Raw genomic sequence first — 22390 nt, 5'->3', positions numbered from 1 at the left:
TCTGCTTCCTAGAAACTGGCATTTCTTAACCTTCATCACAGCAGTGCTTGTTTAAAATGAAGATTCTCAGGGGTCCCACCTGAAATTTACTGAATTCGAATCTCTGTGCTAGGGACCTGGGAACCTACATTTTAATAAATTCCCCAAGTGGATTCTTATCCGTACTAAACTACTGGTCACTTGAACTCTCACAGGATAGGTTAGCTATCGTGGGAGGTATGCTCTTTCCATGACAAAACTAAGGCTTTGTGTATAGATGAATATTATGCAAAAATATATATACCTAAAAAAAGTTTTAAGGGGAAGGGAATCAGCATTTATTAAGTGCCTACTATAGTATAGATCCTGAGCAAATTATATATTACTCAATCTTCAAAGTAATCCTATTTGAGTTATGGATGGAAAAAGTTAGGCTTAGAGAGTAACTTTTCTGAAGTCACAACCCTGGAAAATGGCCCAGCTAGGTTGTGAAACTAGATTTATCTGACCCCAGCCTTCTCATTCCATTGTACTAAGCTCATATGCCCATGAAAACACACACACACTCTCACTTACACACACACACACTCTCTCTCTCTCTCTCTCTCTCTCTCATGTCATACAACAGCCATATGGTAAAAGGCAAAATACAAATTTAATTACTGTTAGAAACCTTTGTGTCAACAGAAATGTAGTTTTTAAAAAGCTTTCTATCAACGGATCGTCTTTGGTCAATCTGTTGACAACAGAATAAAGTGGATGACTACCATTAAAACCACATTTAACAGCCTGAATTTTAGTAATCAGAAATGTGTTTGGGGGCTTGCGAGGATCAAATTTAACAGTGACTCTTCATTTGCGCAAGCTACGAATTTTTTGCAAATGAAACCACTTGATATTCATTCTGCAAGGAAAACACCAACAAAGGAAAGGAGAACACCAACAAACGTGTGATCTAGCGCTTGTCAAACCAATGGCCCTCCTGGGCCTCAACCCTCCTCCTCCTGTGTCTAACACTCCAGGCTCCCTCCTCTGGGAAACACCCTGCTCTGGCTTCTGGAGCCCTGTTCTCTTGTTCTTCCTCACTCTCTTTTTTTTTGCGGTATGCGGGCCTCTCACTGTTGTGGCCTCTCCCGCTGCGGAGCACAGGCTCCGGACGCGCAGGCTCAGCGGCCACGGCTCACGGGCCCAGCCGCTCCGCGGCAGGTGGGATCTTCCCGGATCGGGGCACGAAACGGTGTCCCCTGCATCGGCAGGCGGACTCTCAACCAATGCGCCACCAGGGAAGCCCTTCTTCCTCACTCTCTTGCCTGACTTTTCTCTAGGTCCTCCCTGGGTCCTTCTTTTCTCATAAGGCTCCACCCTCAAGCTTTGCTTCCCTAGAGTCTCCCACCGGAAAAATCTCCTCTCTCACCTCTCGACTTTTTCTCACAACCCAGTGTCTCCCAAACTAGCCCTGGCCTTCCTCCGGGGTACAAAGTCGCTGATCGTCTGGGGGACATCATACCTCAACACTTCAAACTTAGTCCCTCTAAAATGCAGCCCCTCACCTCCTTCCAAGTATCTTCATGGGTGCCGCTGCTTTGGAAATCTCAGTGTCAACTTTAGCTATTTCTTCTCTACTCAAGATTTCCAATTGAGTAGACTGGAAATCAGATAACAGATTGTGTCAATTTTTCCCTTCGTGTCTGTTCCTTTCCTGTTTCACTGCTATCACCCATTTCCGGTCTTCCCTGAGTTCCCCCCAACCCTGCCTTTTCCTTGGTGGACTGTGGTCCTTGTCTTAACTGGTCTCCCTGTCTCTGCCCTGCCTTTCCTTCCGATCTCATAGTAGGTACTCGATAAGTATTCGCTGTAACATTTATAGAACTCCTAGAAGTTTGCAAAGCACATTCATACTCAACATCTCCTTTTGGAGTTTCAAACGTTTTCCACTTGGAGCTTAAGTTTATTACAAGTAGCATTCAAGGCTTACAGCCTGATTTCTGTTACTTAATGCAATCACTGGAGCTACCTCTAACTTTGTACCTTGTAAATTAAAGTAGCTCTTAAATTGCTTTACTTCTGAACATTCAGTGTCCTGTGCGGCCTACAAGCTAAAAGAGGAGAGCATTTCAAGTCAAAGAAAGCCCCCTCGCCAAACTGCTTTTTCCTCTGCCGATAGGTTAAGTGGACAAAGAAAAGGCCTCTATGTAAAGGTGACAGTAACAGCAGAATCAAAAAATTAAAAGAAATTCCTTTCTGAAGATTTTAAGATTTTAAAAAAGATTTTCCTACTTATCCAGTTGGAATCCTATTTATGGGTTAATCTCCAACATCCTTGCAGCCAATATTCTAGCATGTTAACAGAAAAATTCTAATAGTTGAACGATAATTCCTTGCTAAGAGAATGCGCATGACCGTTATCATGACTGTAAAAACACAGTCATATGTTTGGTCTTGAATACCCAAGTAAGTGCCTTGTAGGAGCTCAATAAACATTTGTTGCATGAACAAATAAACAAATGAATTCAGAGAAGCCCTTTCGTTTATAAATTAAAAGCGTATGTATTCACAAGTGGATGGAAGGGTATGTTAAATTTGAATAAAATGAAAACTTGCATTGAAGGGCCAGAAGTATGATGTATCAACTACTCTGGTCTCTTCCGGATCCGCTCCAACTGACTGCCGGGGAAGCAGGTGAAGGGGGGAGAAGCTAATGTCAGGCATTGCCCACCTGACTCCACCTCTCTGGAGTTAAGATTATAAGCTCCTAGAGGGCAAGCACTTTCCCTTGAACTTCATGGTGCTAGCACTGTGCTTTACATACCGAACGTGCATCCTAAGTGTGGTCTGAGATGCAAAGCCCTCTACGACCTGCCTGCATTTTCACATTTCAGTCCTTCACATCTCTTCTTCCTTACTTCACAGGGTTATTGTGAGGAATGAGTAAAAACACAGCACTTAAAGCCCTTAACACACTGCCTTGCACTCACACACAAAAGTGCTTGATAAATGGTAGTTGTTATTATCACTATCTGGGGCCCTGTCTATGCCTCCAAGGTGAAGTTTAGTGTTCTGGGCTGTCAATACTCATCTATGCAAACTGTGTGTGTCCTGGGGACGGGCTTTTCACGCTTGTATCCTCAGCGCCTAGCACGGTGGTCACCCTGCAGCAGGCCCAGAAGCTGACTGTATGACTGAGCGATCGAGATGCGAGCCCCAGGCCTTTCCCCACCCAGCCCCCTGGGTCTCTCTGAAAAGTCATTTAACCTCTCTGGGCCTCAGTGACGTCTGTGGGTCCTTCCGGCCTGAAGAAGAGACCTACAGAACCTCCCACGACAGTCACTGACAGAACTGGAATGAGAAGCCCTTAGTTCCCCCTTCATGTCTCCTTAACAACAGCTCGCCTAAATGTCATTGTCACTTTGTAATCCCCAAACCTGGTGGATCGCTGGCAGCAAATCATAAGCTCCTTGGGAGTGGTTCAGTCCCTCAGAAAAAACATTTCCTATTTCACGTAGAGTACGGAGAGATGTAAATTCAGTTACCTCAGTTAGAACAGAGCAGGCTTAACAGAGTTAGTTTCTCGTGCTTTGGAAGAAATCACTTGGAAATCCTTGGTTCTGAGTCTTCCATCTCCACCGCATCGAGATCTAAAAAGAAGAAAAAAAGCAGTGTCCCATAACTGGGTGCCAGGACTGAATATATCAGCAACAAAAGTGATTGCAATTAGCCTGTGCACTGAACACCTACTGTAAGTAAAGCACTGGGCAAAGTGATTGACACATGCGACTTCATATAGTCCTCACAGGAGACATTCCCCCATTTTTACAGCTACATAAAGAGGCTCTGAAAGGTCACGGAATCTATTCAAGGTCACAGAGCTAGTTTATGTTAGACCTGGGACTTAAATGCAGGTTCAACTGATTCCAAACCCTGGGTTATTAACCTGTTAGTCAGGGTTTAGAAACTTTGACAGTGATCCACCGTTTTTAAAAATCATATTATATAAAATGAAACCCCAAAGCCAAAAAACAACGCTTACTCTTATTATGTGCAATGCACTCTGATATTTTCTAGTCTACTCTATTATTTTTTATATTGCATTATATATTCTATATCTTCAAAAAAATCCGGTAGTAACCCACTAAACTGATTTCACAATCTTCTAATGGGTCTCTACTCTTGTTGGAAAAACACTACACTCAGAGATAGTACCTCACCAGAAGTTTCTCTGAAACCGCGGACTTAATCCTATGCTTTTTAACCATGAGAACCTGACCGAGCAGTTGAGCTAGTTAATTAGGAGAAAACTCTTTAACCTTTAAAATATGTATAAAGCACCGTAATACGTATCATCCATAATGGATCCTGAGAAGAGATATTCAATTTGGGCCAAAGTCCAGAATGGAATTAGTCACTTACCTATAGCAGAGGAGTTATAAAGTGGCACCGCGGACAGACTAAAATCTCAGGTGATTTATAATATACCCTGCAAAGAAGTGGCTAACAGCGGGCGGTCATGTTGTACCAATAGAAGAGAGCTAACTACTGCCGAAGTAGAAGGCTGAGATTGCAAGCCCCTGGGGGCAGGGCCCTGCCTTAGCACGTCCCCTTCAATTCCAGGGGCTCTGGTGTTCGACCAAGGAAATGCTCAGCTTCCCGATGGGTCAGGACCGGGGTCCGAGTCGCAGTCCCGGAGAGGGGAGATGCGGCTGTTAGCGCAGTTCCCAAGCCTGCTGGACTGGCGCCCGTCACGTCCCCAGCCCTTGGGTGCGCATTTGTCCCCGGCCCCCCGCCTACCAGCACAGCCGCGCAGATGGGCCACTCGCTGCGGCGTAACGTGCCCGACCCTGCGGCTAGACCCCCTCCCCCAGGGCGCGGGCCCGGGCGTCCCGGCACCTGCGGGCGCCGGGTCGCCGTAGCAGTTCGGCTCTCCGACGTCCGCGGAGCTCCCAGCCCTGCGCCAGCGTTCCCCTGCCGGGTTTCGAGGCTCCCTCCTGAGAGAAGAGGGGGCGGGCCGGCCGCGTCTCGCCCACCCGCCCCGCATACGGCCCCTGCGGTGGCACTTACAGGGCTCGGCCGCTGCCCCGCGAGCGCGTTCCCCGGGGGTCCATGGCGCTTCCGGACCCGCGAGTCAGGCCGCGGCGTCTCGCAGCACCGCCCAGAAAATGGACGCCGGCGGCTCGGCTCGGCCGGCCCGGCCCGCCCCCGGCGTGGGGTTGGGGACGCAGCCTGGCCGGGAAGAGGGCTCCCCGGCCTTAGCCGCGGGCCGGATGTCGGAGCGTCAACGCGCCCAGGACCCGGCCTCGGGACGTACTACGACCCCGCGAGGCCTCAGGCCCAACCTGGGTGCGACTGGGGGCGGGGTGGGGGGAACCCACGACGGCCCCAAACGCCAGGAAGGGAGCAGCGGCCTCCGCCTCCCTCTCATGGGGGAGAACACAATTCAGAACCTGCCGCGAGGGCAGCCGAGTTAGGGGCTTTACGGCCACAGAGCCTAGTCACCATCAGAACCAGGCCTGGGTCCGCAGAGGGGTCCCTGGGTTCTGCAACCAGATTCCAGAGAACATCCAACCTTTGCATATTTAAGAGTCAGGCTTCAGAGAAGTCAACTGCAGTTTTAATTTAAATTCTCAGGAATCGAGTGTCACCTGCGCTTTCCCACGGCTGACAGGAGAGGCCTAGATTGATTTTCCTAACGTGCGATAAAAGCTAGTTCACGCAAAAGACCCGGGCCTCTTCCTGAAATAAAGCGCACTGACTGCCTGCTAGGATCTCTCGTCCAAGATTCAGGGACTGCTCATTGAGAAAGTATTTACTGAGGCCTGCCACAAACTCGCCCTGCGGAGGAGCTAACAGCCTAGTGCTCTAATGTACAGGTTTTGTTTGCTTGTTTTCTACAAAACCATCCATGTTCCCTGCCTTTTGGTAGTATGAGTCTTATTTTAAAATTTTCTTTTGAAAAGATTCATTCCCAGGTTACAATTTATCAAGGGTAAGAAGTAGGTTCTTTGCATGCCTTACATCCTGTTTTTAGCTTGGAATACAGCGTACACAATTCTGCATCCTAGTTCCTGATCACGTTTTAAGATTGTGATCATTCTGATGAATAAAGGAGATTCCAATATTGCATACAAAGCGGTTAAAACATTTTAATAATCACAGAGAAATATACTGACTTAAAGTCAAATTAAAGCATCACGTAATTTAAAAATAAAGACAGGGTTTTGAAGGTTGATAGACTGGGCAACCTGCACACACACGTACACTAGCAGGTCGCAACCTCCTCAAAGCCAGTGCCCTTTATTCTTTCTCCGTGGGTCATGTTCAGAAAGAGCTATTCCACTAAACTGCATTTATTAACTGAGGATTCATCTTCGTACTTAAAAAAACCCAACAATCCTGCAATGTTTTTGTATACGTAATTGCCAATCAGCTACAAAACCTGAGCGAACACGTTGTTAATCATGGATTCCAAACTAAGGAAATCTGTGGTCTGATTGCAAGTTTATGTGTTTCCACTGAGGCTTTTGGGAAAACTAAGGCATGGGGATTAGGCACTTCTAGTTGGGAAGTGCCAGTATGAGGTGCTGTTCTCTGTGCTGCCCAGCGATTGGAAGGTGGGAGGTGGAAGAGTGAGGCAATTTGGCCTTTGGATTCTGCCTGCCTGGGTTTAAAGCCCAGCTTTGTCAATTACAAAGCTACTCACTGTGTAACTTTAGGCAAATTATTTAACCTCCCTGAGCCTTGGCTTGCTCATCTGTAAAATGGGGCTGATTTTCATATTACGCTTACCTCGTAGGGCTTTTTGACAGTTAAATGGGATAACACGCGTGAAGCATCTGCATACGGCTGTCGGTGCTCGAGGTCAAGTATTCAAAGTTCCTACCATCCAACCAGTAAGAATCGTAGTTCCCATATGTAAAGCAACTTTTATACCATGGAAATTTTCCATGGGTAGGCTGCCAGGGTCACATGGGGAGTGACATAAAGGGATTTTAAATATAGGTCTGACTTCACTTTCTGTGCTGCTAACATGTTTCAGGTGATACCTTGATCAGATGCTGTCAACAGCTTGCTAAGGGTGAAATCGGCTCTGGCTTTCCTAAGAGGCTTAGCGAGTGAATGGCTCCTTACATCCACTTTGGAATTCATAAACAGTGGCATTTCTTTCTCACTAGGGCCAAATGTTTCTCCAAAAGCGAGTAGATTTCCCCTAAATTGTTATTAATAACTAAAATATCACGGCAACAGTTTTAAACACCACAGCCTAAAACTTACATAATCAGACTGTCCTTCAAAATTTTCCACCCTTCCTCATAACCGGTCACAGATTCTCTCTCTTAATCATTCTTCTTAGTATGGGGAATTATCTGGAAATTTCCAAGAACGTCCCAACTTGTCATAATTTTATTCTTTTCTGTAAAAATGTATTCCTTTCAAAACAACTAAATGTGATATATTTTTATATCCTTATAATATTTGTCATTTCCATGCATTTGCAAATAAGAAAAAAATATCCTAAGACTTTTAAGATTCTCTCCTCTCTTAAATTTCTACTAGTTCTTCAACATCTCCACAGCATGGCCCCTGATCCTTTTCTAGCGGCCTTTTCTAGGAAGCGGTCCTTGATTTGTACCTCATTTCATTTAATCCCCACATGATTTCTGTTATGTTACAACTGCCTGTTTCAGCTTTCTGATTTAAGACTCTTGGCCAATTTATTTACTGCCCCCCTTCTTTCTCTTTTTTAAGGTTTCAATGTTATCATTACATAGGAAAAAATCTAAAGTGTGTCCCTTTGAAACCCACTTGCTTCCTTTGTTTCCCACCATGGGTTAGGAATCTGTAACTCGTTCTGCCTCCCATTCTTCACGCACTATTAATTTAATTCATTGTTTTACTTCTCTCTTCCCCTCATCCTGGGTACTCACCAAGTTCTGTCGCTTGGCTCCCTCTTATATGGCTGCTTCTCTCTTTCCCTTTAAGCATTTTAAGAAAGTCCCTGTCCAAATCATCTTCTCTAATCTCCACTACATTCCTGAAAAGCGTCCTGTGATGTCATGTTGAGAAGTCTACCAAGGGCCTTGCAGAGGCAGTGTGTAGAATGCAGGTGGCAGCTTCCCGCCCCCGGGAGCCAGGCAGGAAGTAGTAGGAACTGGGGCCTACAGGATCATTCATGTCCCACCTAAATGGGGAATGGGGTTGTCACTACCCAGCCCCAGACCAATTGTTGCCAGGTGGTAATGCCAGATCTGCAGAATTTTCCAATGAAGCCCAAATCAGGATTTTTATATAAAATATATTCTGTGTCTTGATCAGGTCTCTAGCTGTAATGACCACTTTACAGAAAGTCTCTGAGACAGAGGAACATGTAAAGCAGTTGGGGGACGGGTGGTGGGATGAAATGGGAGATTGGGATTGACATATATACACTAATATGTATAAAATAGATAACTAATAAGAACCTGCTGTATAAAAAATAAACAAATAAAATTAAATTTAAAAACAACAAAAAACAGCACCAAGGAATGTAATCTGAAATTTCCGATTTGGGGAAACTCTATGAGTCAAATTGTTTCTTCAATAAAATTTTTATGACAATAGCAAGGATGAAAGAAAGAGAGGGAAGGAAACCTATAGATTAAGTGAAATTTAAGGGAACATTAATTGGACTGTATGGACCTCATTTGGAATTGTGCTTTGAACAAGTTTTTTTTTTTTTTTTTTTTTTTAAAATGACCTAACTGGACAAATCTGAATGCTGACTATGATATTTGAAGTTATTAAAGAATTATTGTTATTTTTTGGTGTGATAATGATGCTGTGGTTCTTTTTCTTTTTCTTCCTTTTTTTTTTTTTTTATATAGCAAGTGTGTACATGTCAATCCCAAACTCCGTAACTCTCCCTACCCCAACCCTTCCTCCCTGGTAACTGTAAGTTCTCTGTGAGTCTGTTTCTGTTTTGTAAATAAGTTCATTTGTAAAGCGATATCATGTGGTTATTTTTCTTTCTTACTAATCAACATTTTTTTTTAGGATTCCATATTTTTAAAACTTTTTATTTAGAACTATTTCAAAGTTATAGAAGAGTTGCAAGAATAGTACCAAAAAACTATATACACTCTAATCATATCTTTTTAGCTATTTTTATTCTTGAATCATTTGTAAGTTGCAAACATTCTCTTCCACACCTAAATACTTTAGCATTTATTTCCTCAAAAAAAAAAAAGCGTCTTCTCTTAGTATCCTTGTCTTTTAGAGAATCATACTAAAATATTTAGCAATAAAGCGATATGATCTGGGATTTGCTTTAAAATAATACAGGAGAGGATTTACATGAAACAAGATTGGCCAGCCATTGAGAACTGTTGAAGCTGGGCGAGGACTGTACAGGGGTTCATTAAACTAGCTTTTTCATATTGTACGCACGTTTAAGATTTTCACGATAAAGTTTTAAAAGATTATGTCAATGAGAGACTTTAAAATGATATAAAATGCTTATGATATTAAGTAAATAAAAAGAAGATACAAAATTGTCTATATTATCTCAACTATTAAAAAAATCGCCAGGCACAGATAAAGGACTGAAGGAATGCACGCCAAAATGTTAACATTCCAAATTAATTCAAAGTAGATATATATTACTTTTATAATTAGAAGTAAAAAATACAATTCAAAAAATAGAAAACAGAAAGTTGGCAATGGATTCAATTAAAATTCTTGTTAGAAGTCAAACAAAGTACATATATGGGTTGGACTGACCAATGGGCCCCCGGTTTGCAGCTTTTGTCTTAGAAAATGGGTCCACAAACTACGTCCTACAGGCCAATTTTGCTTGCCACCTGTTTTTGTACAACCTTCAAGCTGAGGATGGTTTTGACATCTTTAAATGACTGAAAAAATAAATCAATAGTAAAATAATATTCATGACATGAAAATTAAATGAAATTCAAATTTCATTGTCCATAAGTGAAATTTTACTGGGACACAGGCACAGCCAATCATTTCTGTATCTATGGCACTATGTGTGTATATATATAAAATATATATAATTATTATTATACTTCATATTATATATTAGTATGTTTTTAATTTCATCAATAAAGAGTTCATAGAAATTTATTTTCTTTGTTGTTATATAAATACCTACATATAATCCTCAGTTTTGCCTTGATCCACAGAGCCTAAAATATTTACTATCTGGTCCTTTACGGAAAAAGCCTGCCAACCTCTGGCTTAGAACTGGGCTTCCCACGTGACCTAAAAGCACCTTGGTTTAGCAGAAAGTGCACTGGACTGGGAGTTAGGCGTGGCCACTTAACTCTCTGAGTGACCTGGAGAAATCAGAACTTCTCCAGGCCACAGTTCCCTCAATGACAGAATAAAGTGAGTCTAAGTTTCACACAGCAACTGAAGTCTGTGCTTCACGTTCCCGTAAGAGCTAAGCAAGAAGTACCGGCTGAGTAATATTCCATTGTATATATGTGACTCAGCCATAAAAAGAAACGAAACTGAGTTATTTGTAGTGAGGTGGATGGACCTAGAGTCTGTCATACAGAGTGAAGTAAGTCAGAAAGAGAAAAACAAATACCGTATGCTAACACAAATATATGGAATCTAAGAAAGCAAAGAAAAAGGTCATGAAGAACCTAGGGGTAAGACGGGAATAAAGACACAGACCTACTAGAGAATGGACTTGAGGATACGGGCAGGGGGAAGGGTCAGCTGGCACAAAGTGAGAGAGTGGCATGGACATATATACACTACCAAACGTAAAATAGATAGCTAGTGGGAAGCAGCCGCCTGGCATGGGGAGATCAGCTCGGTGCTTTGTGACCACCAGAGGGGTGGGACAGGGAGGGTGGGAGGGAGGGAGATGCAAGAGGGAGGAGATATGGGAACATATGTATATGTATAACTGGTTCACTTTGTTATAAAGCAGAAACTAACACACCATTGTAAAGCAATTATACTCCAATAAAGATGTAAAAAAAAAAAAGAAGTACCGGATGATGGCGGCATTACATGCTGGTGTGCCAGCAGGGGCGGTGCTCCTGGAGACCAAGGAATTCAAACAATCAGAATATCCACTGGGGATGGTTTACCGGGCACTCAGACCAGGGCCTGGAAAGGTGGGTGAAGAGCAAGGAAGACAGGCTTTGGGGGCTCCAAAAGCAGAGCAGCACACCTGTGAGGCCAACATGACTTTGGGCAAAAGAGTTTCTAAAGTCTGCTGCTTAAAATGGGTATTTGGGGTCTATCTCCAGAATGAGCTTTGTGGAAAACCAAAAGCATTTGGTCACAACCCATGTAAAAATCTGCTCATTTAAAGTTTAACCCAGCTCTAGTCAAGTGACGGCAGCAGGGCTGGGGGGTGGTCTCTGGCATCCTCAGCATGTAGAATAGGAGCCTTGGGATAGAGACTTCATAAGCTTCTGGGATAAATCACCCTTAAGGATGCCAATCTGCGGGCTTTTCATAACAGTCAACGTGGGACAGTTAAGCCCTAAGGCCAACATTGCGGCCGAACCAGACAGAACATGAGAGCACCCAGTCCCTACACAGCAGGCCCGCAGCCTGCATCTCGGGGGCTCTCCCAGCCTCCTTTTACTCGTTGCAACCCCTCCCACTCCTCCCGTGTACCCCACGCCCCCATCTTCAGGGTGCAGCACAGCAGCCTGCCTCCTGACTGCCCGCTTTGTTCCCTCCTTCTGATTTTCCACACACCCCTCCCCGCCTCCTTGTTGCCCTCTCCCCACTTTGCCTCCTAGATGGCCCTTCCACAGTGTTTCCCGAATATCCTGCATTTTCTGATCTTTCAGTGATGCCCCTCTCTTTCCCTACTAAAGGTCCCCCCCGCTTCCCTTCCACAGCTCAAGAAACAAGAGAAAAGGGGAAAACATTACAAGGGCACTGCCCTTCTGGGATTTAACCACATACTCAGCTGGTGGCTTTTGTTTTCTCCTCTCACTGACTTGTAAGGCCCTCGGGGCAGGGACTCTACGTCATGCTCAGTGCTGGGGAAGATGGGCAGGACTGTGAGGCCTTAATTAGAGTAAGGCCTCAGACAGGGTAGAAGATTTGAGCAGGAAAAAAAAAAAAAAAGAATTTCAAAATATCTATTTGGCGGCAATAACCACGGGGTAAAGTAAGAGGTTTGTTTAATCATATAAAAAAAAATCATGAAAGTCTTCACAGCATTCTATGAACGCAGAAAAAATATTTATACTGGCATTTTAAAAACAAAACCAAACCAGAAAACAAACTTCCTCCACAGGCCAAATATAGTGACTGCAGAGCCAAATGCTAGTCTCAAACCCTGAACAGGAATAGCTGCAGAAGCAAGAAGGTCATTAAAGGAAAAGATGCAAAATGAATGACAAGATCAAAAGAGCCATTTTCTGGTCAATGAGATGTTTGGGCCATGGCAGTGCCATGCTGGGATCACCTAACAAAGACAAGGGCTTTGGCAATTGGTCTTTGATTTACCTGCTTCCCACAGAAGCAGGACAGCCAGCAGGGAGACCCCCACTGTCTGTCAGGGAAGGTGAAAAAGCAGAAGCATCTTGCCTGCATCACGAATTCACATTTTTGCATTCAAGGCCTTCTCAACTTCACATCTGCTCATGAATGCGAAAGAGTGGCAACCGTTATGGAGGTCACCTGCTAGGCCAGGCAGACCAGCTTGGAGAAGGGCAGCCAGACATACGGTGGCTTATCGGGAACCAGGACATTTTGGGAAGGTGATTGAGGATGAGACACAGAGTCCCAGGGAAGAACCATCTTTTCCATTGGTTGAGATGCCCCCAAACTGAAGGCTAGCCTTCAGGAAACAGTATAAAAGGCCACGAAGAGAGCGGCATGCCATTCATCTCTTTCTGGAACAGAGAGGATATACAATTGTACCTGTCCCTAGCCTTGTGAAAGTGGACATGAGCTTCACAGGGAATTTCGTGTCACATTTCCATTCTGCCTGGGTTGTAGCGGTGCTTGTCACACAGCAGATGCTCAACAAATATTTGAAGAAGTGAACTGAACAGTTGAAGCCCCTCCCTACTGATGGGCAATATTCTACTACAAAGAACTAGAACATTCTTCATGCAGTGGAATGTTTTATGGCTAGTCAAAACCAAACAAAGTATAGGGAGTCAGCCAGGCCACTTCTAACTTGTGATAAGGAAAGCCCACTAAATTGTGAATCAGGGTTAGAAGGTGCTTCTGAAACATTGAGAAGACTCTGAAGGGTCTTATGGTTTCTCAGGTGTAGAGCAAACCTATCCCTTTGTTCTTGGAGCTTTATGAGCAGACGAACCTAAAAGGCATGAAAGAGTTCTGGTTCCGAAGAATTTCCTTAGTATTATTTGTTCAAGTAGCGAAAGAACACTCCAAGCAGTGAGGTCTTTAGAAAGGCACCAACAGAGTTCTGCAGAAACTGAAGCGTTGGAGGTGTCAGAGGTCAAAGACAATTTACTGGCAAGGTGGGACAGACCCTTCCACCTCTTGCCTTTGAAAACAAAAATTAAAGGAAGTGGCTCTCTCAATGTTTTGCCACAAATTGAAGTTCTGGAGTTCTTAAGAAAAATAAAGCAACAGGCTTCCCAGAAATTTCCTTGCTCCGGGATTCCTTTCTTCTGTGGATTTCTTGGGCTAGCACTGAATCTGTGCCCAAATTTCAATACCACCTAGGACTGCAAAGTCCAGAACTTCACTGCACCTTCTGAGGCCGTGTTGCGGTGGGTCTGAGTCAAAGGCAATGACTCTGCTGGCACTGAGTCCTGGGAATCTGACTAAAACCAGCCATGCGGGCCTGGCCCACCGTCTCGCTTCGGGGGCAGCTTACCTAAGTCAGGCTCAACGCACCAAGTCCTCAGAGCTGGCTCTGATATAACGGCAGTTACTCGTAGAAAGGAGTTTTGTGGTCTGAGCATGAGCACCCCGCTTCCTGGTAACGCTCTCCATCAGCCCTTCCCCTGTCTGCATCCATGTCACCATCCAGGTCTCCACCTAAATACCACTCCTCCGGAAGGAGTTCCCTGGCCAACCATTCTAAAGTTGCTCTTCGGGCTTCCCTCGTGGCGCAGTGGTTGAGAGTCCGCCTGCAGATAAAAGGGACGCGGGTTCGTGCCCCGGTCCGGGAAGATCCCACGTGCCGCGGAGCGGCTGGGCCCGTGAGCCATGGCCGCTGGGCCTGCGCGTCTGGAGCCTGTGCTCCGCAACGGGAGAGGCCACAGCGGTGAGAGGCCCGCGTACCACAAAAAAAATAAAATAAAATAAAGTGGCTCTTCGCCTCCCAACAACACACCCTTGTTTTTTTAAATTTTATCTTCTCTTTCTCCTTTGCACTTGTCTTCTCCAATTAATTGTTTACATATTTATTTTTGTGCCCCCGGCCCCTACCACTCCACCACACTAGGGGTGGGTCTATGAGAGGCAGGCCCTGGTCTCTCCTGCTCATTACTATATTTCTAGCCTCTGGAATATGCCTGGTATGTAGTACGTACTCAATATATTTGTTGAATGTTTAATTACCAAGAAAGACATTAAGAACAGCATTTCCCTTGGAAGGGAGCTGCTAGAATGAACCATATGGTACCAAGGAACTCAAAGGCTTAGCATATTAAAGAGAAGATCGTCTTTCTAGATCCATCTCCTCATATCAACCAGCCCTAAGATGTGGTCTGGGTACCCATTTCCTCTATGGGGGATCCATGGAAATCGCTGAGGTAGATCAACATCCCTCTAGTAGCAAGAGATGCCATCTTGGTAATCTCACTGCGTTAAGGCTTGGAAAAACAATTCCTATTCTCCGAAAAAAGAGTTGAGAATTTTAGACTACAAATCATTCAGGCAGAAAACCACAGATTTGCCCATTTTGTTTTGGTGGGAACAAGGCAGTTGTTTGCACGTTCTTCCTGTCGCACCTGCTCTGGCCTGCCCAGTGTAAACACCTTAGCCAAAAAGTATAAATGGGTCAAGCACTGCCTTTCCAACAATGAGAAGGGATAAGTGCTATGCTCTACAACCGGCAGGAAATCCAATGATAATTGTAAATGGGTAAGTTTAGAAAAGCTTTGTGCCTGGTGAAATATGAAGGCAAAGCATTAAGGCGAAACACAACAACGTAATAAATGATAATTCTTCTTCCTTTCACTGGTCTATGAATTACAATGACAGTGGTACAGTATACTTCCCAACAGTCTTATTTGGCTTTCAAGCTCCTTGACTTGTGTTTAAAATTCTTTTAGGAGAGGCCAAGAGCAACATAAATGAATAATGCCACAAAAAATCATGAGGTATGAAAACCTATAAGGTAACACAACCACGCTTGAGTTAAAAACAAAAGGATCGACATTTTACAGAGAAGAAATACACTGTTGAATCTCTCAGGCATTCAATTGTAGGGTAAAACAATTCCATTGAATCCATCTAATCTTGTGATTAAGATTCAAATGGGTTCAAAATGATTAATTTGTACCGGCCTATCAAAATAGAAGACATTGAGTTGTAATCTTTCCGAACAGCAACAGTGTTTTAATTACAAATGCTGGGCTCATTATTTGCTCAAGAACGAGTGACAATTAGCTTGATCCTACTGCAACTGTTAATGCTACTGATACTGAAATAAACAGTCAATGCTGAATCAGGGTTCCGACATTTCCCTTCAGTTTACGATCCTCTGATTGATGCTATATGCAAAAGGTACTTAGTCTTTTTAAGTCACAGGCAAGAAGGAAAATGGCTCCCAAACAGCAAAAAAAAAAAAAAAAAGGTATTGCAGGAAGGATATTTCATGGCAAGCCCAGAGAACAAAATCACTGTGAGATGAATCATGTTCTAATATATTGAACCAGAGAAAAAACTCCAAGCAAAATATTTAAGTTGGCCTCAAAACAACAATACAACAACAACAACAAATCTTTAGCCCATTAGAGGTTTGATTCGATAGACAGTGCTTTGGAATATTAGACAGACTGCTAAGATAAAGCAACTATTTACACATGGTTCCGCAGCTCAATGTTCTACATACTGGAGCAAACCTCAGGGAGGTTTTGGGTTTGGCAGCATCTCCCTCCTAACACACCTACAAAGATGGTTGCACAGAGGCTCCATGTGCACTTATAGTTGGGGCTGGGGTGGGCTTGGGTTTGGGTCCTTCTCTACTGAGAGCTCGGAGGTTACCAATGGAGGGATCAGGCAAAAACAATAGCATAAGCATTTTCTGATTCTCAGAATTTCTGAGGTATCTATTGTTTCAGTGGCGCTGGTGAACTCGTGATAATGAAACTACACCTTTGCACAACAAGCCTTGACCAGCATTCTGGAGCACATGACAAAGAAAACCTTAATTTTGAAAGTGCTGAGCACAAAGGGGAAAAGAAAAAGCTCTTACTGTGCAAGGTTTCTATGTATAGAAATATGGCTTAATTTTTAAGGCTTGAAGACCGCATTTATAAATGTCTAAAACCAGTTCAGACTCTACACAAGAGGAAAAAGAACTGCAACATTTTCATGAAACATTTTTTTTAAAGACTATCTTTTGCATATCTGTTACTGCATTTTAAAATAAGATGTGGTTACCAAAGAAACAGGTTCTGGCCCAGTGTTAATTTGAAACTAAAATCTATTTGAGAAGTTAAGCTCAAAGGAAAGAACCCATGAATTTATTTTGAAAAGTGCTAGAATTTGGTGCTTACAGAACCACAGCTGTATGGTTTGCAATGAACCATTCTAGGGACTCTTTCATTCAGTGAGGCTATTTTTCTTCTCACAGAGCCATCTATATTTAATAGTTCCCCCTTTAAAATTGTGACTCCTCATCTTCCCAAATAATAGATATACAAATAATACATTTATTCTTGTACATTATCTAAAATTGATTTTGGAAGCCTCTAAGTTTTTATTTTCATCTCTCATATAACACGTTTAAAGACCGCTTCTTAAAATTTAAATATTTTAAATGTTTCTTATTAAGCTTATTTGCGCTGTTCAAAATTATCTCCAGAAACCCATTTATTTTTAGTTTCAAGCTAAAATGGAGCTGAATCCACAGACTTTTCAAAAAATTCTTTTGTGGTCTAATGGCGCCACACCTATCATATATATGATTTTTTAGGAGGAATCATCTCACTTTTATAGCAGAATCATTTTACAAGTTTATAAAAGCTATATATTTGTATAGTATCTGAATAGGAAAGGCCATCCAACTGAATACCCTCCCCTCCCAATTACAACTGTCTTATTTAATTTGTTTTAAAAGTCATATTTTAATCTATTTAATGTTCTTGCTACATGGCTCAAAAAAAAATCTATAAAACATGCAAATTTCAACCTACCTGTATGTATCACTTAATGCAGTGCTAGCATCACAAGACATTCAGCCATTTTTATGTAAAGCGATGGAGACCAACTGATTTCTCCGTCTTCTTGCTCTCAAGTTTTAGATGCAATTGTCACACACACACAAAACCATACGCAGAACAGCTTGAATGTACTGTGATCACGAGAACTGAATTTATCAACAGGAAAACAGGTTTGAAAAAAGAAGTTTCTCATCCAAGGTTTCTCTGAGGCTGCAACCAAGGAAGTAGCGTGTTGAATTTTTTTCCCTTCCTCCTCTGAGAGTTCAAAGCCTGGAGCTGACCACTGCAAAGGCCACTGTCACATCTGCTGAAAATCAAACCACTGATACCAGTACTGAAAATACAAATTTGAGAACCAAGTTGTTTGTACACCATGGAGTGCATAAGAGTTAAAAATAGATTCCACCTTGCCTCCTACCCGCATAATAAACATGTAAGTTTCAAGTGTTTAATTTGATATTCACATTAATTAACAATACAACATACATTATTTAAAAGACAGCAAATGCAAGAAGAAAGGGGAGACACCATCTGGTAGCAGAGTTTTGTTGTTGTTTTTGTTTTTAGGGTTTTTTTTTTTTTTTTGCCTTTGTTAAAAAAAAAAAGGTAAAATTCTATTTTGAATGTGATGAAAAGCAAACATCCGGAAGCAAATGAATCGGAGCTGAAAGGTGATGCTGAAATAGCTAAGGCTGTAATGAGGCAAAAACAAGTCTTCGCTACCAGATGATATGGCATCCCGAGCATTTACATACTCACATCTGAAATACTAGGCAACGTGTAATGAATTCTATACACAGCATGCACACACACAGCACAAGCACGGCTAATCCTGCCTGCCATCTTAGGCTCGCAGAAGCAAGATACGCACTGCAGGCAGCACACGAGCACTGGGGAAGGAGGAGGCAAAGGACAGCTCACCTTAAATGCAGTGTCTGATTAATGTTGTAAGTGACATTGCATATCAGCCTCAGAGTCTTGGTTCAACTGGGTAGGAGGGAACAAAGAAAAATGTCATCAACTGGTGATGCAAGATGAGCCCAATCACTAAACACTGTTTAGCAAACTCCAAATTCTGCAACCAGACAGTAGAAGGCATTTCATACAGTTCAGCAGAGCTGCTGCACAATGAATGTGCCCTTCTGCTTCTAAGAATCAGACAATCCTTTTGCTAAGGAAGAAAATAAGCTGGAACGAATACTGTCACATCTTCTTCTTGAAGAAAGCTTTCAATACAGTATGTATCTGGTTCGGGATGCATTTTATAGACTGCTAATTTCATAGAATGGCTAGCAACAATGACAAACACAAACCTTTTAAGCTACTGCAAAGTAAAGAATAATATTATAAAGGGTGTAGCATTTCTAGATTATTTTTCAGAATCCTAAATGGTGCCGGCAGGCTTGTAGAAGAATGCATGATCAGCTGTCTGTATCCGTGCTATAACCTCTAACCACAAGCCGTGTAAATGTATTCTGCTAAATGTATCTGCAGTACAGAACGGCAGATACCTCCCCAGTCGGAATGGTATTAAAATGTGAATGAATTTGCTTAAACTTAAAAGCAGAATAAAAGCACTTACAGAAAAATAAACTGATGCTGAGTTCCTTTCGATGTATAGCTGACCATCACGAACGATAAAATAAAAGCTGTCCTTAGGACGCTGACCTAAATAATGTTAAGTCTTGCAACAGCATACTGTACTTGCTCAGAACCTAGGAAATGCAAAATGATTTTTCTCCTTCCTCCCCCTCCAAAAGCTAGAACGTAAAGTAACAAGCCGTTAACAGGAATACCAAAAGGCTTTGTGTATATATATTGTACATAGTGTAAGGGAAGAAATGGTGTTGAGCTGACATGCAATGTTTCTTTGTTTTACTTTGAGGCTTAGCTACGCTCCCACGATGACATTGACATCACGGAGGTCAGGGCTGACACTGGGGTGCTATCTGTTTTATGAGTGAAATGTTTTCCGAAAATTAAATCTCATCTACTCAAACACCGAATTTCATGTCTTCTTCAATATCCCCTCCCTACTGCCGCTGCTCAGGATTGATGGGCTTTACTTTGGCTGTATGTAATAAATTGGAATCACCTTCTGTAGAGACTCCAATACATAATCGTAGGAATTAATTTTTTAAACAAAAAACCTTCAAGAATTCTTATACATCCCCTTTCAATCTTTCCTATCAACACACACACACACACACACACACGCACACACATGCACACACACACACAGACGAAGCTCAAATTGCAATGAAATGTTTAACATGTGGAACAAAAAAATGTGGAAAGAGCTGCTTATTCAGGATTTTGAAGAAATGCCTAATAAGCAAAGACTGTTTTGCTACAAAACCAGTGTCACCATGTTGCCAAAGAGAGGAAAACAGAATAGCCTGCTAGCAAAATTTCCTCCAGATCCTGCCGGCAGGTAAAAATCAGAAAAGCATTTCATTTACCATGCTGTATAAAACATGAAGTCTTTTATTTTTAAGGAAATGGAACAGATTCTTTTCTACTCTTTCTTCAGCTACAAAGAAACCATATCCACCCCCAGCCTTAGATCCTGGACATAAGCCAACATTTTTAGAAAATGTTATGAGACTGATTTTGAATATATAATACGTACGTTTTTCTTCTTCTTATTTCTCCAAAAGTCTTTAATTGCCTATTGCATCACTAAATATGCTAATGTTAATTAATTTTAACACGTGCAAAAATGCATTAATCTTTTCTGGGGTTGTCTCTCTCTTCTATAAGAACTGGCTGCAAATAATCAGGTTAGCAAAACATTTAAGTTGCCCAGAATATTTTTAAAGGAGAAAATGTATTTGAACATCTGAACTTAAGTACTAGTTTTCACAGCCGGATCTTTTGTTTCTAGCTCTCATTCTGTCTCCTTCCACCGAACCCAAGTGATTTTTTAGCTCAATGTGTGGAAAGTATCCAGCCCACCTCTATCCCGTACACTTTAGAGTCTCTGAGCTGGGTTGTCCAGATGGTCGGTCATACCTGAACCACTCCGAGCCCTCTTCGCTTTGGAGCACATCTCTCTCCCACAACTATTTCAGAAATAAACGTGGCTTTAACGGAAACAGTAGCTCCTGGTCTAACCCCGATGGTGGACCCATCTTCCCCGCCCCCACCATCATTGCTCTATGAGCTCTGGTTAGCATTGACAGCGACGGAAAATTAGGATGGAGTATCCCTAGGCTAATTCCTCCTTCACCATGGAGGTTGAGAATTAGTGAGCCTATAACGCTCAGTTGCAAGGTACCAATTTAATATATGGTCATCTATAAAGCAGGGTCCTTAAAGCGGGGCTGGAGGAGGTTGAGGTGAACACAGACATTTGATGCCCTTGGTGTCTGTCCAGATAGTCCTCATTAGTAACACTTGAAAGTTAGACATTCACATTAAAATACTCACAAATTATTATCATGCAAGCTAAATATACACGATGCGGAATCTACTCTGACCACATAGAAGGAAGTCGCTGCCTCCTCTGCCTGAGATAGTAAATGACAGTGACAAGGACAGTAATCCAGATCAGGCTCCCACAGAATGAGTGAAGAGCGTTATGTCCGCTTTGCAGGGGCAGGATGGTGAATGCGGTCAGGTCCCTTACTGGTGCTTGTAAGCCGGATGCCAGGGCAAGTGGTTTCCAAACCTCCCAGTGGGGTTCTCTGTCTACCGTCTGTCAAATCGAGCCTAAAAGCCACGTTATCGGTTTATTTTGTGATGTTCCAAAACATTCAACAAGCAAATGTGGCTTGTTTACCGAACCTGCTTGTATTAAACACATTTGAGCTGTAGCTGAAAGCATTTACATGGATGAACTTGTTTAGACAGACATTCTCGACTAGTAAATCCTGTTTTGCACGTAAAAAAAAAAAAAACCATGGTCATGCCTGAATCACTTAAGCTTTGTCATGATTACAAGTGGCAAGGGTATGCACTCACTTATGATTTTTAAAAATTGTGTGCTCATCAACCTCCTCAGGGCATAGGCACACACGTGCATTTAACAGACAAATCCCTTTTCCGTGATGAAAATTTTAACCTGTTTTTGCCTCTTTGATGAGTCAAGCACAAGGAACCCAAAATAATCGGCAGGAGCAGCCTGGAGAAGGACAGAGCTAGCAGTAAGGGCTGCCTCTTTCACTTTGATTAATGCCCTTACTTGCTTACAGTCTCCTTCTGCAGTCAGCCTGAGCGCATTCTCTTTTCAGTCCTGTGGGTTAAAGTTAAATTGCATGACTTATGCAAAGTACATAATTCAAGTATGAACAAAGCTTGACTCTCTGTTTAAAAAAAACATAAAGTCAGGGCACTGAGTCCCCGAGGAGTCCTTGGTTAATAAACATTTGGATTGGTTTGCACATTTCTTTGCTCCATTCACTGCATTAAAAACTACAGCTGGTTTCCGTTTATACCTAATACAGATATTCAACATTTGTGGGTAAAATCTGTTATCAGGTTCGGCTACTATAATCTTGATTTTTTTTTTCCTAATCTCGACTTTTAAAAATAAAATGTTTACCAGATGTAACATTTTTGTTTAAGTTCTTAGAATTTAAAAAGTTTAAACATTTTTATGAGGTTGGTTATTACATTTGTTTGTAGGATATTCATGGAAACAATATGGTGACTTAATTTATCAATGACTAAAAATGCCTCTGAATGATATTTTAGCCTAAAGTTTTAGGAAAGTCCAATGCTACTTTGAACATCTACATTTTGCCTAGATATCAGGGCAGGGGCTTCTGCTTTCTACTTTGATCAGAGCTAAGTCTATAGTAGCTACCATTTATTGAAAACCTACTCAATATTTTAGCTATATTATTTAATTCTAACCCAATAATCCTGCAAGGTGGGTATTAGTTATCATCAACCTTAAGTGAGGAACTAACTGAGATTACCAGTCACACATAGCAGAGCTAGGATTCAAACCCAGTCCAATTGATTCCAAAGTCTGGGTCTTTCCACCAATCCTAAAAGGATAAAACCTCCTCCATCCACATTGTCCTGATGTATCGATAGGAATCTTCTGATTGTGC

At 42.4% G+C, this 22390-nt stretch overlaps 1 protein-coding gene across 3 annotated transcripts in view; it reads right to left on the bottom strand.

The window, feature by feature from the left end:
• ZBTB38 (zinc finger and BTB domain containing 38) overlaps nucleotides 1-22390 on the bottom strand; it is a 75927-nt gene that overhangs the window by 38142 nt on the left and 15395 nt on the right. For 2 of the 3 annotated variants that reach the window (XR_003429729.1, XM_027091717.1), the window contains exons 3-4: nucleotides 18249-18314; nucleotides 3510-3614 (exon numbers count right to left, since the gene is read on the bottom strand). The gene's annotated coding sequence lies outside the window, so the exon portion shown is untranslated. Of the gene's footprint in view, nucleotides 1-3509; nucleotides 3615-17300; nucleotides 17632-18248; nucleotides 18315-22390 lie in introns of all 3 variants that reach the window. The other variant, XM_027091718.1, reaches the window with a different exon arrangement.

The sequence above is a fragment of the Aethalodelphis obliquidens genome, unplaced genomic scaffold (genome assembly GCF_003676395.1).
Source record: "Aethalodelphis obliquidens isolate GAN/ISIS:26980383/991018 unplaced genomic scaffold, ASM367639v1 scaffold72, whole genome shotgun sequence".
NCBI classification, from domain to species: domain Eukaryota; kingdom Metazoa; phylum Chordata; class Mammalia; order Artiodactyla; family Delphinidae; genus Aethalodelphis; species Aethalodelphis obliquidens.
This window is presented reverse-complemented; position numbering and strand designations above follow the sequence as displayed.